The sequence below is a fragment of the Brachionichthys hirsutus genome, chromosome 2, assembly GCF_040956055.1.
Source record: "Brachionichthys hirsutus isolate HB-005 chromosome 2, CSIRO-AGI_Bhir_v1, whole genome shotgun sequence".
NCBI classification, from domain to species: domain Eukaryota; kingdom Metazoa; phylum Chordata; class Actinopteri; order Lophiiformes; family Brachionichthyidae; genus Brachionichthys; species Brachionichthys hirsutus.
In genome coordinates this window covers 13,866,057-13,880,877 of record NC_090898.1, presented here as the reverse complement: position 1 = coordinate 13,880,877, position 14,821 = coordinate 13,866,057, and positions in this window count along the sequence as shown.

Genomic DNA, 14,821 nt, shown 5'->3' with positions numbered 1-14,821 from the left:
GGTGCACGGGGATCATAAAGAGACATTCCCTGTCAGACTCAATCTGTGTTTGACTAATGGTACGGCGGTTTCAAAGATTTGGGCCCATCTTGTAATAGAGTTTAATGTCAACGTGAAGGTGAACGATCCCCCCCGACTCGCGGCTTGTCTATCATTTGTCCTACAATACCTTTGACCAAACAACACAGAGCAAAAGAGGACATCCTCCCTCCTCTGGACAAGTTAATAATTTCTACACTCCTCCTTTGGAGCCATTTCAGACCTTCAAATCACAAAATGCAGTCATAATTTCTGGATGAGTGGTTATGTTTGAACAGAAATGTGGCCCTCGATGAGAACGGGGAGCAGATTGCACCTTGAGCTAGAGGTAGACCTTGCTAAGTAACAAAGTTTATTATGTGGGTAGAAATGGCTGCTTGCAGAACATATGAGTTGAACCCGCGTGACATTTAGGAGGGTTCGTTGTTTTTGTTGGGCCACACTGCTCTGCCATTTATTTGTAGAAGTCTGGAGGCTTCCCAGAGGCTCATTCGTCTTTGCTGTTCGTCTTTGGTCCTCTTTTATAGCAGTCAATGATTTCCATTAAGATTACAATATGTTACTGTAATTCATCCTGTCAACATGCACGCATGTTAATGTTGGGAAAAAAAAACAAATAGCAAACTGATTAATGTGTTTTTTTCTTAATATTTGATATCTCATTGTCCAATATGGTTTGTAGTCTTATGTTTAATTCAACTGGCAGGTAAGAAGGGAAGCAATTGATCTAGAAGCGCGTGCTGGATCGTCCTCCGCTGTTGACCGTTTTTCTGTGACTGGATGACAAATGGCCTTATTTCTGCACATAAGCACACTCCTTGCGTCCCGGTGAAAGCAGACAGCCGAAGGGGAGGTATAGGTAGGCGTTCTCCAGCGGGATTTATGGGCAGTAGCTTCCTGAAAGATAGCGACCGGTTTCAAATACATGAAGTAAGATAATCATTCCATGACCAGCAACGGCCCGAAAAAGTAGGAATACAAGGAGTCAATGCAACAATCTTTCCTCTATTGTTTTGTCTTTATGCCGTGTCATGCAGCCGATGGAGCAATTACGTTGTAAACGCTGAGCGTTGATTTGATGGAGCCATTTTAAATTTAGCTGCGATAGATCTGTATCCAAACATAGCTGCTTTTAACTTGCGCTTCCAAACAGAGTAGGATATGATCAGTTCTTGGACAATCTGCTTTGAATGTGCGCATTGTGCACAGCTTTGCAGCGGCTGAACTTCCAGCGAAGGTGAGAGACAATTAAACTGTGAAGAAATATAATGGAACCGATTTCAGGGGCTGATGATGATAACAGATCAGCGGTGATTTAGGCTCCAGAATAAAAGTTAAGCCAGAGTAATTCAGTCCTGCAAAATGCACAATAGAACAATAATAGTAGCATAATAACGATGACTGAAGAGGAATGAGGTGCGTAAAATAAAGGAAATGAATAAAGACACTGGAATAGATTGTAGGAGGAAGACGAAATGAAAATGATGATGATGCAATAATTTGCTCTCTACAGAAAACAGAGATTCTATGTTAATGACAATATGAGAGGTTTCCTGTTTATACGCCGAGGCCAAGACCAAACAATGATTTACTCTACCCGTTGTAGTTCCTGTTTTTTTGGCTGGCAGAGGCGGAGCAACCATTGAAAAAAACGCCTAAAGCATTCATTTCTTATTTCCTGCCACGACTCTGCCACCGAATTCTTCAAAAAGAACGTTTTAAAAAGTGATGCAGGAGGCCAGAAAATCATAACCTGCATTTAAATGTTGCGACTCCCATGGCTGGGAATGAAAAGTTGAGAGAACGCCTTGCTGGACTCGAGTACAGCGCCATAGGAAAACCATGCCTCTTCAACCGCACGGTGTCCGACTGAAACAGAATGCTGATTTCCAATCGCTGGCAACCTCCTGTTGGACGACATAAAGATGAAGGTGATCCTGGAGGTCTTACAGATTAACCAGTGTGTCGATTTTCAGTCAAACATTTTTGATGGACAAGGCTGTTTCTCTCTCGTCTCCATACCGGCTGCTTCAGAGCACGAAGAAGCCAAAGTGCCAACAACGGCTTCTTTCTGCTGACTGTATGTATATATGAAAAAAAAACTCCCACTGTGAGCAATCTGTCACATGAGCAACCACCCATCACACACTCTTTACCTCTCATGCACCGGGACTCTGTAGTCCCGGGGTATTCACCTTATGCATCAAATAAATGGTGCAAAGTATTAAAACAGGAGCTTTGTCTACTGCTTGGACGTGGAGTTCTTTGACATTTCAGAAAGGAGGAATACTCATCGGACGTCCATGCTCCCTACCCCAGAAAGGGTGCTGAGGAGAGACGAAGACAAATGTGCTGTTGTCTTGTGAACAGTGTGTGATGGGGCCACTGATTTCACTTTTGCTTGCTTTTGTCAGAACGTATTTAGGATACTTAAAGGTCAGGATTACTCTGCCGTGGCGCGAACTGCAGGTTCGTGCATAATGGCAACGTCAAGGTGTCTAGAACGCCGAAAGCAAGCTTTCTGAGAAACACCCCAGTCCTTCGTCACTATGGTTGTGAACTACCATCAGAAATAATATAATTGGATTAGGTTTTGTACCTTGTAATGAAGTTTAGTCCAGATTATCTTCTAATATGAGGAGTTTAGTCTTGGAGCTCTGCTTGCAGACTAAACAGGGTTGCCCTCTTAAAATGGAAGCACGTTGGACATTTAGCATTTACATCTAGATGAATATGGCTTTTGTACTTCAACAGGCGTGCACCAATCATAGGTGCACAATCCGTCCTGTCATCGAGATACAACACGTGATCTCGCTTTAAGATGAGCCGTGTCATCAAAATCCGGTGTCGCATTTGTACGACTCGGTCATACACCTTTTATGGCAGCGTCCCAAATCAAACGGGCTTCCATGGGCCTGCATGTATGAATTGGTTAGGCTAATGTCACTTGTGTGAAAATGTGTGTATTGCGTGTCTCCAGCGCTTTAATGTGCTCGCCTGCCTACCAGCTCTATGTTAAACCCCTGCATTGCAGCACTGTCAGTGGGATTTTAGCAGGAGCTGGCCTTTTTTTTTTTTTTTTCTCTCTCAATCCTGCATCTTCACAAAAGAGAGATGAAATTTGGGGCAAATCCCTCCCGTGTGGAAAGCTCCTCGCTCACGCATCTTCCAGTGTCCGTACGCTACGCTCCAGAGATCACGGGACAGGCTTCCTATCCCTTCCCCCCTTCCCCTGTATGAGTGGGACCAACAGTCGTGGAGAGCCAGCCACGTGTCTTGGAGACAGACACAGACGGAGAGAACAACGGACTGAGGCAAGAAAAGAGAAAACGCGGAATCCCGTGGGATTCGTGCTCCGCCTTGGAGTCTGCACAGTAATTTTGTTAGAGAATGGGAAGCCCATTTTCCTCTTGTGTGGATTACACGTTGTCCTCTTCATCAAATAAAGATCAATCAGGGGAATAAGAGGCAACATAAATCAGAGGATGTTCTCTCTCCTGGACAGCAGCAAGGTTTTTTTTTTAGCAGTTTGGAGCTTTATTCCAAGTGTCTTACCGTGGACTTGTTTAATCGATGAGACAAGCTGGGAGTCATAGACGGTCAATAAAAAAAGCCCACAGCCAGCGCAGACTGTTAAAGACACGCTACAGGAGCTTTACTTTAAAACACTGTGCTGCTTGACGTTAAAAAAAAAAAGGAAACCGCGAGGACAGAAATTCTGGTAATGACGGTGTGACGGCGTTCGAGACGTTGTTACCACAGGAAACATCAAGCAGCAGCAATCTGTGTTCAATCCGATGGCACACTTTTAAGTTTAAATCCGCCGCAAATACATTTTTACTGCTTAAAGGCTGCATAAAGATAACATTCCAGCCACCATTTTCTCAAACTGACAAACATTCAGAGCAAATATTTTGTTTAAAAATCATCAAAGTGTGGGAATCAATGTCACACCTGCAAACAAGGACAAACAACGAGCCTTAGGCAAAGGCTATCTTAACCGACACCATGCATAGAGCCTGTTCCAACTTCTCCCCTCTCGGGGATTATATTGCATCGGATTATATTGGTGGGCAGTACAGGGGGGGGGGTCATCGATTTACGGCCACATGCCTCCGAGGGTTTTGTCGTTATCCGACTTGGTCGCAAGTCGGCCCATGTTAAATTACCGCAAGTATATTATACTTTCTGTTACAGTGTAGGTACCTTGTGTGCCCTTCGACTTGTCCTTACAGGATAATGTTTATTGCTGCTGTAAAATAATATTGTATTATAAGGCTATCACAGACAAAAAACAATAACGTTTTGACATTCAAATGAGGTTATCCTTGTCATTCAGTGATTCCTTCCTTATGGGTTGACCCTTCTATTTAATTCGATGGAAATGACGCTTGGATTGTTGGAGGTCTGCAGTGTGAAGCAGGAGCACTGCTCTTCTCCTTCCTGTGACAGAAACCCCTCAACCGACTGAAAACAAACGCTCCTTGACAGTTTCATTGTGTTTCTATCAGGTCTGCAGCTATTTCACCGTGCAGGGAGCTAAATGGTCCTCAGCCCGTTCTTGTGCATGTACCATGAACACATTTTTCAGTTACTTGTATTTGTTATCAGTCATCTTACTGGGTAGAAATGTTCCCAGTCATATGTGCTAGAATTAAAAGGTATGGGAAACCGCTACAATCAAGCATTCTATCAGCAGGTCTTAAGTGATGGGGTGTTACCTAAATAGCAACCTGAATGGGGAGAATGAACTGCTTAGATGTTTAGAGAAGCGAATTCAATAATGCAAGAGCTCAATGAGGAAAAGCTGTTCTGGTGATGGCAGGCTAGGCTTCAATTGTGTGAGCAACTTCTTCACTGAAGTTCACAAATTGGAGTTGGTTATCTCTCCCCGTGGACGTCTTTCATGTTACGATTACAATAAAGCAATTAAGTCCACTGAGTCATGAAATTGATTGTTTTTTTTTTTCTTTAAATAGGAGAAGTAAATTGGGCCACAAACAGAATATCCTCAACGGTCCGCCAAAGAAACGTAGCTCATCAGTGGTCATGTTGTCCTGCAAAGAAAGTCACTGGACCTGGACACTGTGTAGGACGAAAAGATTCACTGACTTTCCTGCTTGAGATTTAAAATGAGATGCTTATATCTGTACGCTCATTATGAAGCTATACACTAGGGGAGATTTAGCTTAGCTTAGCAGGGGAAATCAGGTTGCCCGGCTTGCTCCAAAGGGGAAATAAAGTCTAGCTGCAAGCACATCACAAGTTAATATCTCCTCATTGCCTCACAACCAGGCTAGGAAAAAACACACACACACACTCACACACAAAAGATGGTTCACAGATTCCATATTGCTATGTGATAGGAGAGTGTCAGCAAGGATGAAGGGAAAGGTCTACAAGACAGCGGTGAGGCCAGACATGATGGACGGCTTAGAGACAGAGGCTCTGAGGAAAAGACAGTGTTGAACAGTGCTGCAATTTGATTTAAAAGTTTTTTGCAAATCCAGCTCAGGCTTCATACACGGAAATGCAGGAAACAGTTTCACTGTTGCAACATGACAGCTGACTGCTGTTTTAATGGGCTCACTGTCTTTGAAGAGGATGAGATCTGCTTACGTTGAGGCTTTTTTTCACTTAGATCAAGAACAAACGAGTATATTTAATGTAACACTGTAACTGTTTATTTGTTCCTGTATGTGAGCTGGAAAGGTTTACACATCAACAGTGGGAATATTCCTTTGCTGAACGTTCTAACTCTGCTAATGTTCTCTTACATATATAACATACATCACGTAATAAATGTCTTAAATTGAATGTCTTTTTGTTAACTTAATAAAAGTGATCACAATTTTTATGTATATTAGTTGAGCATTCTGAAGTATGTCAGATCTTGTATTATGTGAGAGGGCATAGGGATAAGGCTTGAAGTCTTTGTTGGAGTAGCCTGTTCTTGGGATGGTTAATTAAATATTCAAGATATTTTTTTCCAGGTTTATACATGATCACTGCTTGGATGAAATGGTTATGAATTTATAAAGTTATGTGAAATTTAAAGGCATTATTTTTGTGCCCAGTTGTGGGTTTCCCCAGTTCCACTACTGACTCTCAAATAAAAGAGGCAGCTATTCCTGAAGGGGTTAGTGTGCAGAATTCAGATTGGAAGCCGAGGCTACATGCTGACAGTTTATCTCCAGTCTCTCAGTCTTACTGTATCTGTGCATGTTTTTTTTCTCCTGTGGGGAGCCGGTGATAAGTCGATGGTTTGTAGGTGATCAGGGAAGGAGGCGGTGGGATAGGGAGGACGATTGGCTGAAGTATTCATCCTCAGAGGTCAACACTGGAAGGATCGTTGCAGGGATACGCTGCCGCTGGCAATAGAAAGGTTTAAAATCACATTTTAGGAATCTGCCCTGTGAAATGTGTGTGGTGGCTTAGAAAACTGTGTAAGAAATCGCACATCAATTTACAGCCAAGAGACCTAAAGGAGAGAATAAATAAATGCCTCGTGATTATTCAGTCATCCGTGCAGGTTATGAATCAAAACTGACTTGTGCAGTGTCCAAACCGACTATCCATAAATTCTACGGTATATCTGTGCCTCCCGGAGTTCTCATATATGTTCTGTCTCCCTCAGGTTCCGACACGATTCTCACAGTGATAACCTCCAGCCACTTTTCAAGATTCAAGATTTGGCTGTGAGTATCCAACCGGCAGAAGATTTAAAATGCACGAGTTATGTCTCTGAGACCGTTTTGTGGACTTAAGGCTTATGCCGCAGAGAGAGAAGCGTATAGGCTCCTCTCTAACGGGGCAATCCTTTGTCCTTTTAAAGAGGCAGATTGCTGCACATTTGTAGACGCCTCCATCTTCTCCTCAGTGGTATCATCATCTGTTTCTCTTAAGTTGAAGGATCCAGCTTGGCTCCACTCCCACGCTGTCTAGTGAAGGCACCGGCCATATGGCTGGATGCCCCTCTGAAACTCTCCAGTAATATAACACTCTGATAATCTGTGGGGCGAAGCGCTCACTGACCTGAAAGGAAAGTTGTTGTTTTTCAATTTGTCATTAATTGCCTATTGCTTTGTAAATAAAGGAGCCATTTATATTTCATGCCAAATTGTTCCGGATGTTTTTTTTTGTTACCAACTAAACACCAAAAATAAGATGCATCACCACAGTGTAGGTAAATAAGCTCCACTAGATGTCACCATGAAGCGCTGTTCATTGGGTTGTCCCCGCTCTCCCATCTGTTCTTAAAAAAAGCTTTGCATGTGCCAGGGAGGAGGGAGCCCACTGCAGTGTGGCGAGCAGGAAAGGCGTGGCGAGGAGGAAGAGCAAACAGGATTTACTGTAGGATTGGCTCATTGTGCATGTGTCAAGGCTCCATCACACCCGTGCCTACTCCAGCACTCAGCTGATTAATCAGAGACATTGCCAGGAGTGATTGAAGTCCCAGCACATACAGAAAGCTAATAAACCCCAGCGGACAATATCCAAGCCTGGAAGGAAGGCGACCGGCCGCCGCCGCCGCCTTTAGATCAGCCCTGCTGCTACACCCATCAGTCATCTTGTCGACGCCCTGCGTCGGCCTCATCGTTATTAACATTGATCAGCTCAGCTTCTGTTGAAGGAGAATTTGTTCCCCTGCAGACTGATGTTGCAGAAAGAGTTGTTTGAATGTGGAGCATCAGCGGAGGTTGCAGCTTTATTAAATGCATTGTGATATTCTGTGTAAATACATCAATGTTAAAAAGAGGGATTCAGATCAAGATGCGTTCCAAACATAGCAGCCATGCCCTCCTTTAATTTCCCCCCCCAGCAGTAGAGGGCTTTTCCTAAGATCCTCTGTATTCTCAGCGAACACTCGCGTGCCCGACTTTGAGCTAATTCATTTTCCACATCTTTACCCCGGTCGTCCGTGTCTGGCTTTGAAATGGCTCTAAATGTTTCCCCTTTTGACCACTGCAACATATTCTGTGCTCAGCGGCCTCACGGAAGCTCATTGACGCTCTGGCCGAGTTCTGCCGGTTTAAAGAGCTTTTCATGACAGAAGTTAAAAATAAACCATGTGCAACTTTCTTTTATATCTTTTGCAAATGCCATGTTTTCTATTCTGCTGTCTTTGCAGCAGAAACAAACACGTCCATGCCTTTATCTTTGCAGCACTTCTCATCTTCTTCTGCTCTGCTTCCGTCAAACATCTCTTTCTATCTCCGATGCAGAATCAGCCGATTAAAACACAGACATGTGACTTACATTCAAACACATGGTGGAAACACGTGGTGGTGATCTGGTGGAGTTTTCTTTTCTTTCTGCTGAATGAACTGACGCAGGTGATCACTGGATTATCAGCGTCGTCTGCTGTAACATCCCTATACGTAGCTATACGATGAGATCATTCACACTCGTCATCCGATGCTTGATTCTGTGGTACAGTGCACGTCACGTGAGACAGTTTCCGGTTACCGTGGGTTAGCCCATCAGGCCAAGAATCTTGTTTGGAATCAATATCCTATTCCCACTCAGGCGTAGAATCAGACCTTCTGCATCTCAGGGCACTGGGCGGAGAGATAGCTCTGGAGAAGAGGCCTGACAGGCTTTCATACTGCAGACTCAATAGCAAGGTGTAAATGTCACACCACATCGTCTATGACGGGGGGGGGGATAAAAACTTTCGGGTCTCATTTTGTCCGCATCACGGTGAAAGGCTGACATTTTCCTTTCACCTTACACATAGTATCGCGAGGTGGAGACTCCCAGAGCCGAGCAAATGCCTTTTAGTTTCATTTGGACCTCTTGGAGTCGCTGCTTTTAAATCCAATCAGATGATCCACAGTGAAGTTGTCCTCCTAACGAGAATTCCAAAGCGAGGTCTGGGCGGCGCAGCCCCCGAGCGCTCTCGCTCTCATTATATATCCTGATGTCTGACATAAAACTTTACAAAAGTCCAAATCACCCTAAAGTTGAAAGAAATATGTGTGTGTTTTTTTGGGGAAGTTTTGCTTTGCCTAATATTTCTAATATTGGTTTGTTTCTTTGTGAAGTGTGTGAAGTTGCTGCATCGCCTGTACTTCATGTCTTTGTGCTGCTTTTACTAAATGAACACAACTGTTTGTTTCTTAATGCGGGTTGTATTGGAGTATCTTCACCTCCTCTGTAACACGAGATCACCCAGACAGGGAGAAACTGTATATTTTGAGATTCCAAAAAGCCATATTTCTTTCTCTCTCTCTCTCCTCTCTCTCTCTCTCTATCCCTTCCATTTTCACTTATTGAGACTTTATTGATTTCTTGTTCAAGTGCTCATTGCTGGCCAATAAGGAGGGTGATTCACTTAGGGGACATTCATAATTCCCTGTGACACACACTAATACCCAAAAGGCTCCAAGCTGTCTGGTTCGGTTTTTGTATTAAACAAAAGAGTGTGTCATATTTTGTCATTAAAGTAGCTGATTTACGCTATAATGTGCCGAATGTAATGAAAAAGGCGCGGCGAGTTCAAGGATCTGAGCGCCATTACCGATGACGTAGTAGTTATTTATATTTAGTAAGACCTTTGAGTGTTTTTTATGCTAAAACCTGCTATTATTATGGCTTGGGCATAAGTGTATATGCCCACGTATGCAATACCCTGATAGTCTTTGTGCTTCTGTCAGGGTGAAATCTTCCTTCATTAGAGAGGGAGCGGTGCTCATCCAAGGACACATCTCAGATAAATGCAAAGAGACGGCAGAGCTTCTGCAGAGCTTCGTCCTTTTATCTAGAGGTCTCATCTACAGTATGCCATTTGTTTCTCTTTACTTATTCACATCCTGTCTTTTTTTTCCATGCGGGTGCAGCCTTATGATCTTGGAGACCTTCACCAGCAGTGCTGTGTAAACGAGGGTGTGGATGCCAGGCAGGACAGTCGAGGATAAGAGGATAAGGACGCTTTCGGATTTCCCTCTTGCGTCGCTCCCATTGCACATATTGCTGCATGCAGCACATTGCGAGCAGCGTCGCAAATCAGACCGCCGAGCGAAAGCCGGCGTGGATGGGAGAGATGGGAGATGGAGAGACGACAAAGGGGAAGGGAGACGGCAAAGGGGAGGGGGGGGGGATCCTTTCAGTGACAGAGAGAGAAAGAGGGCGAGGAGGAGGGGATTGAGAGTAACAGAGGTGGGGGTAGCCACAGAGAACAAGTGAGTGTGTGTGTGTTGTGTGTGTGTGTGTGTGTGTGAGAGTGAGAGAGAACAAGTAGTGCTGCAGTGGAAACAGTGAGAAGAGGACTGCAGTTTCAGGTGCTGATGGGAGAGCAGTCGAGGGACGTCATTAAGGCATTGTAAGATTAACCCTAAGTGCCTCTTTGGTGAATGGGTTACCCTGTTGTGGAGAACAGGATTACGGAATTACGGTAGTGCTGGTAAGGGCGAATTTCCACTCTCCTCTCAGCATCACTTCGAACACATCCTTTGAGTAATGTGGAGTTTCAGGATTTTACAGGCTGTGTCTCGTTTCCGTTTTTATTTATTTCTTACTGCTGCTGCTGTGTGCATGTTGCATCCCGATGCATGTGGTCTGGAAAACTTTACTCAATGATGATATTGAAGTTCCTTTTTATTTTTTTTAACCTCTACTGTCATTTCCCCAAATCTCCCCTGAACGACGACAAAGTGGAGTCAAATAATTGCTGCACGATACACTAAAACATCTCAAGTCTTCTGTGTTCCGCCTGCAATGTAACAAGATGCACACGTGCCACATTGCTCTTTGTCTCCAGAGGGTGAGAAGCCTGTCAGATCTGACTATTTGGAGGTGGACATTTTATAAAGTGCTGCAAGATGCTCTTTTTTTTTTTTTTTCCTGTCTCTCATGGGACAGACAGCACTGATGTGGCAGCACCAAGGACAAAATGCATCATGGGCTAATTCCTCTTATTACTCAATGCTGACCCTTCATCGGGCTCATCATTAGCACAACAGAGTTCCTATTAGATCCATTTCAGTTCAAATATCTTCCAACAGACTGACTAGGATTGAATGGGGGGGGGGGGGGTTGTAACATGCAGTGCTTGAGTGCTTGAGAACTAATTAAAATATGACAAAATCTTCACGTCATCCACAAAGACAATTGTTTAATTTGTCTCCGTTCATTGATTACGCTGAGTTTCTGAGAGCAAACAGCTTACATTGAAAGCGGTCACATGATCAATATCAGAAGTAATAGCAAACAGACGCGACTGAGAATGAGCGGCATCGTGTTACATGTATGTACAGCTGCCTGCAACTAAATGCACGTTAGCTTTTACGCTAACCTGATCGCAGGAGACTCTGATGATTATTTTTTCTTTGCTTCTTCTCAGACTGTGAAACATCAGGCAGGCTCATTTAGTCCTTACCTCAGGCGGCCGCTCCCATTGGCTCTCACACTGAGAAACACTCTTTGAGTCTCTCATACATAACTAGAAAAATGAGAGGATGGCTTTGAAGTTCACCAATCACATTTCTCTTTCTTTCTGCCTGGGCCTGTAAGCTGGAACGGCTCACAGGGAGAAGAGGAGGAATTAAAAGGCTTTTTTCTGACAGCGAAGCTGCCTGGAGTTTTGTTGCGTGAGTGGGTGTGCCCTCCTGCACCCACACCGCCCTTTCTTTCTTGCTTCTTGCAGCTTCATTGAATCATATTTCTTTTCTGTTTGTGTCTCAAAGAATCTCTGATTGAAGTATCTTAAAAAAAGCCTTGGACTTGTGACCCCCCCCCCCCCCCCCCCCCCCGGATACACAGGCACGATTAGCGTAGAACTCCAGGTGAGCACTGAGCCTTCCTGGTCCATTTCATACCACGTGTGCATCATATCCGTTAAACATCCCACTGCGGTGACGGGGCATTTTTGTTTTTACCGCTCTTTCATCTTCCTGGGGAGAAAAACATGGGATGAGAAAGCAAACAGCATCCCCCCCCCCCTCAACACACAAGCCTCTAAGAGGAGAAGGCAGGATGCGTGATGGTTGCGGAGAGCAGGGTGCAGAGGAATGGAAGAAGGAGCGGGATTATTTTTAGTGTCTTTCATCAGGTTTGCAGTGATTTTTCAGAACGCTTCCAATCTGACAGCGAAAACCTTGAATCCACTCTGAGATTTGCTGGGTAGAAAATGACACAGATAGACTTTGATATCTTCAAGAAATACGCTCATCGGCTTTCTGGCTGAGAGTTAGATGAGAAAATCAATAACACTTTCATATCTGTTCAACCAGCAGCCTGGTATATATATATATATATATAGACGATATATAATGTTTTACATGCAAATGAACTTCCTGGCTCAAGCTTCTGCCAGTTGCCTCGAGCACAACCCCCTCTAACGTGATGAATCTTTGATTTTGTACATCAGTTTTTGCACAGAGTCCTACAAACTAGATGGAATGTGTTTATTAGTTAGCTTTAGAGGCGATAATGTTCTTTTTATTTTCAGCTTTGGTCAAAGTCAGGCGAGCTGTCCCCTCCAGAACTAAGTTAAGTGCTGCCCGGCTGAGGCTAATCATGCATAACAAAGGAGACATCCTGGAGACCACGGTTTAGGGGGGGTGGCAGAACACCATGGCCATGCCAAGGTTTCATGATACGGACATGCAGTTAAGAAAATAACCCAAATAACGAACTGCTCCCTGACTTGAAGAGAGACTTTGCACAGTGGTGATCTCTACATATTCTCCTTCTCATAACGTGGAACGCCAGTTGATGTGGCCTATCTGCAGTCCTGCAGCGGCCCTCTCCTCTTACGCTCAGATTGGGTCACCATCTCTGTGACAGAGTGATTAATCGGCCTATCGCGGGACGGGGAAATGTGCCGCGCTGCGAGCGAGGATGTATGGCAACTGACTGTAAATGATGACTGCAGCTCCTCACTCAGCAGTCAAAGCCCGGGCTCCTCCCACCTCCTTTACAAGGATTCCTCCTGATAATAGCTGAGTCACATTCAGCTGCAGGTGAGACCGGGCATTGTTTTATCTGCACTGGCAGGGCTGTAAATGGGCCGGACCGCCCCTTTCTCTCCTCTCTTTGGTGACATAATGTGCATTGCACGGGTTTCTGTCATCCTTATCTCAGTCGCCGGTCTCATCATCAGTGGCACAAGAAGGATTTCCTGACGCCCTTGTATTTTGTTGACAGCGGCTTAATTGATATCTCTAAATTGACAGCCGAGATCTTTTCGCGTGAATGCTTGTATCGCATATGTTTGCAAAGCATCTGTGCAGCTCAGAGGGGGCGAACACAGGAGGCTGATAAATATCCCGGATGATTGCGAGAGAACGCCACCGCCGTCTGTGCGGTTGATCAGCTGACGAATGAACGTGTAAATGCCATCCACTTGGCTATTTGCTCGGGGATCATCAACCGTTTAATGTTAGCTGGTTCATTTTTGAATGAGAATGTGGTTTTCTGGTGAAATAAGACAACAGTCATGACATCATTGGGAGTGGACCGATTTTATCCTATATATTATAGTTTTACACACCTACAGGAAGAGAGATAGTCAGCAGTGATGCTGCTCATCCATAAAGTCAGGGCCTCGCTGGTTGAATTAAATTGCCTAATTACTGTTAAGGCATATTACTGCATGGTGACAGATGCTTGGCACATGGCCGCTTAATTTGGCAGTCAAACTTGAAGGCTTGGTCGAGACTTTCAGAATCTGGCTCCGGCGAATGTTTTGCACCATGTGCTGTGTTTTTGGGATTTGCCAGAGCCTCCGTCACGCTCTTGGCTCGCTACCAGGAAAACACAAAGGAGCGAAGGCTACCTTGAAGGAACCTCAGTCATGCACTTGTGTGCTTATCTGACTTAGCATGAAGTGGACAAGTGGCAAAGCACAGCTACGCAGTCTGGTTAAAAATGCCATCTTCATGTTCAGACAGGCGGGGTAATTAAGATTGATCATTTTGCCTTCAAGAATATTTGGACATTTCTGAGTGACTTTTTCCTCTAATGATGATGAAAACATCTTTTGATGTGCATTGGTACGTTCTCTCTCTTCAATACTTTGTGGTCGTTCGGTTAAAGAAAAGCGGTTCAGCCCATTAACCACACTGCTGAACTCAGGACTTCATGAATCAGCTGAGACCAGCTGGGAATCATCAGGTCATGATAACAAAGAGACAAATGCTATTAAACTCGTTACATCTCAGAGATCTTTATTTAGTTATCTGCTGTCCAAACTTTTAAACTTTCATTGTCTTGCAGTCATTTCCATGTTGCCGTAAAGATGTCGATGGACAGACTGTTGATCGATGAACGCATTCTATTTACATATATATAAGATGCATAAATTAGCCTTCATAATGAACTTTGCTCCGAATACTACTAAATACAGCCTTTGTCTCAGCTCAGGCCAACTCCCTTGGAGAATCCCGTTCTTCTCTGGTAAATAAGAAGCAAGGCAGCCACCAGTGTCGCTTCAGTAATCTTATTAAAACTTGGCCAAAATGAGACCATTATGACAGCAGGAAACCCAAGTGCATTTCAGCAGGGTTGAATTACCGCCGAGCAGCAAAGGTTCAGGAACAAAGCTGCACATTATCTCTAATTGAAAGAATTCCACCATCGTAGCTCAGCTCTCTGACAGCACAATGCTCCGTCTGACGGAGCTGATAACTTCCGCTTCCCCTTGTTTTTCCTCCTGTTTCCAGTACAAGTTTTCAAACTGAAGCCAAGTCTGGACAGATCAGGGGTCAGCTCTGAATCAATGGTTGTCTGTCTTCAAGCCTTAGTCATGAATTTAAGATGTGAACAATTGTGCTTTGAT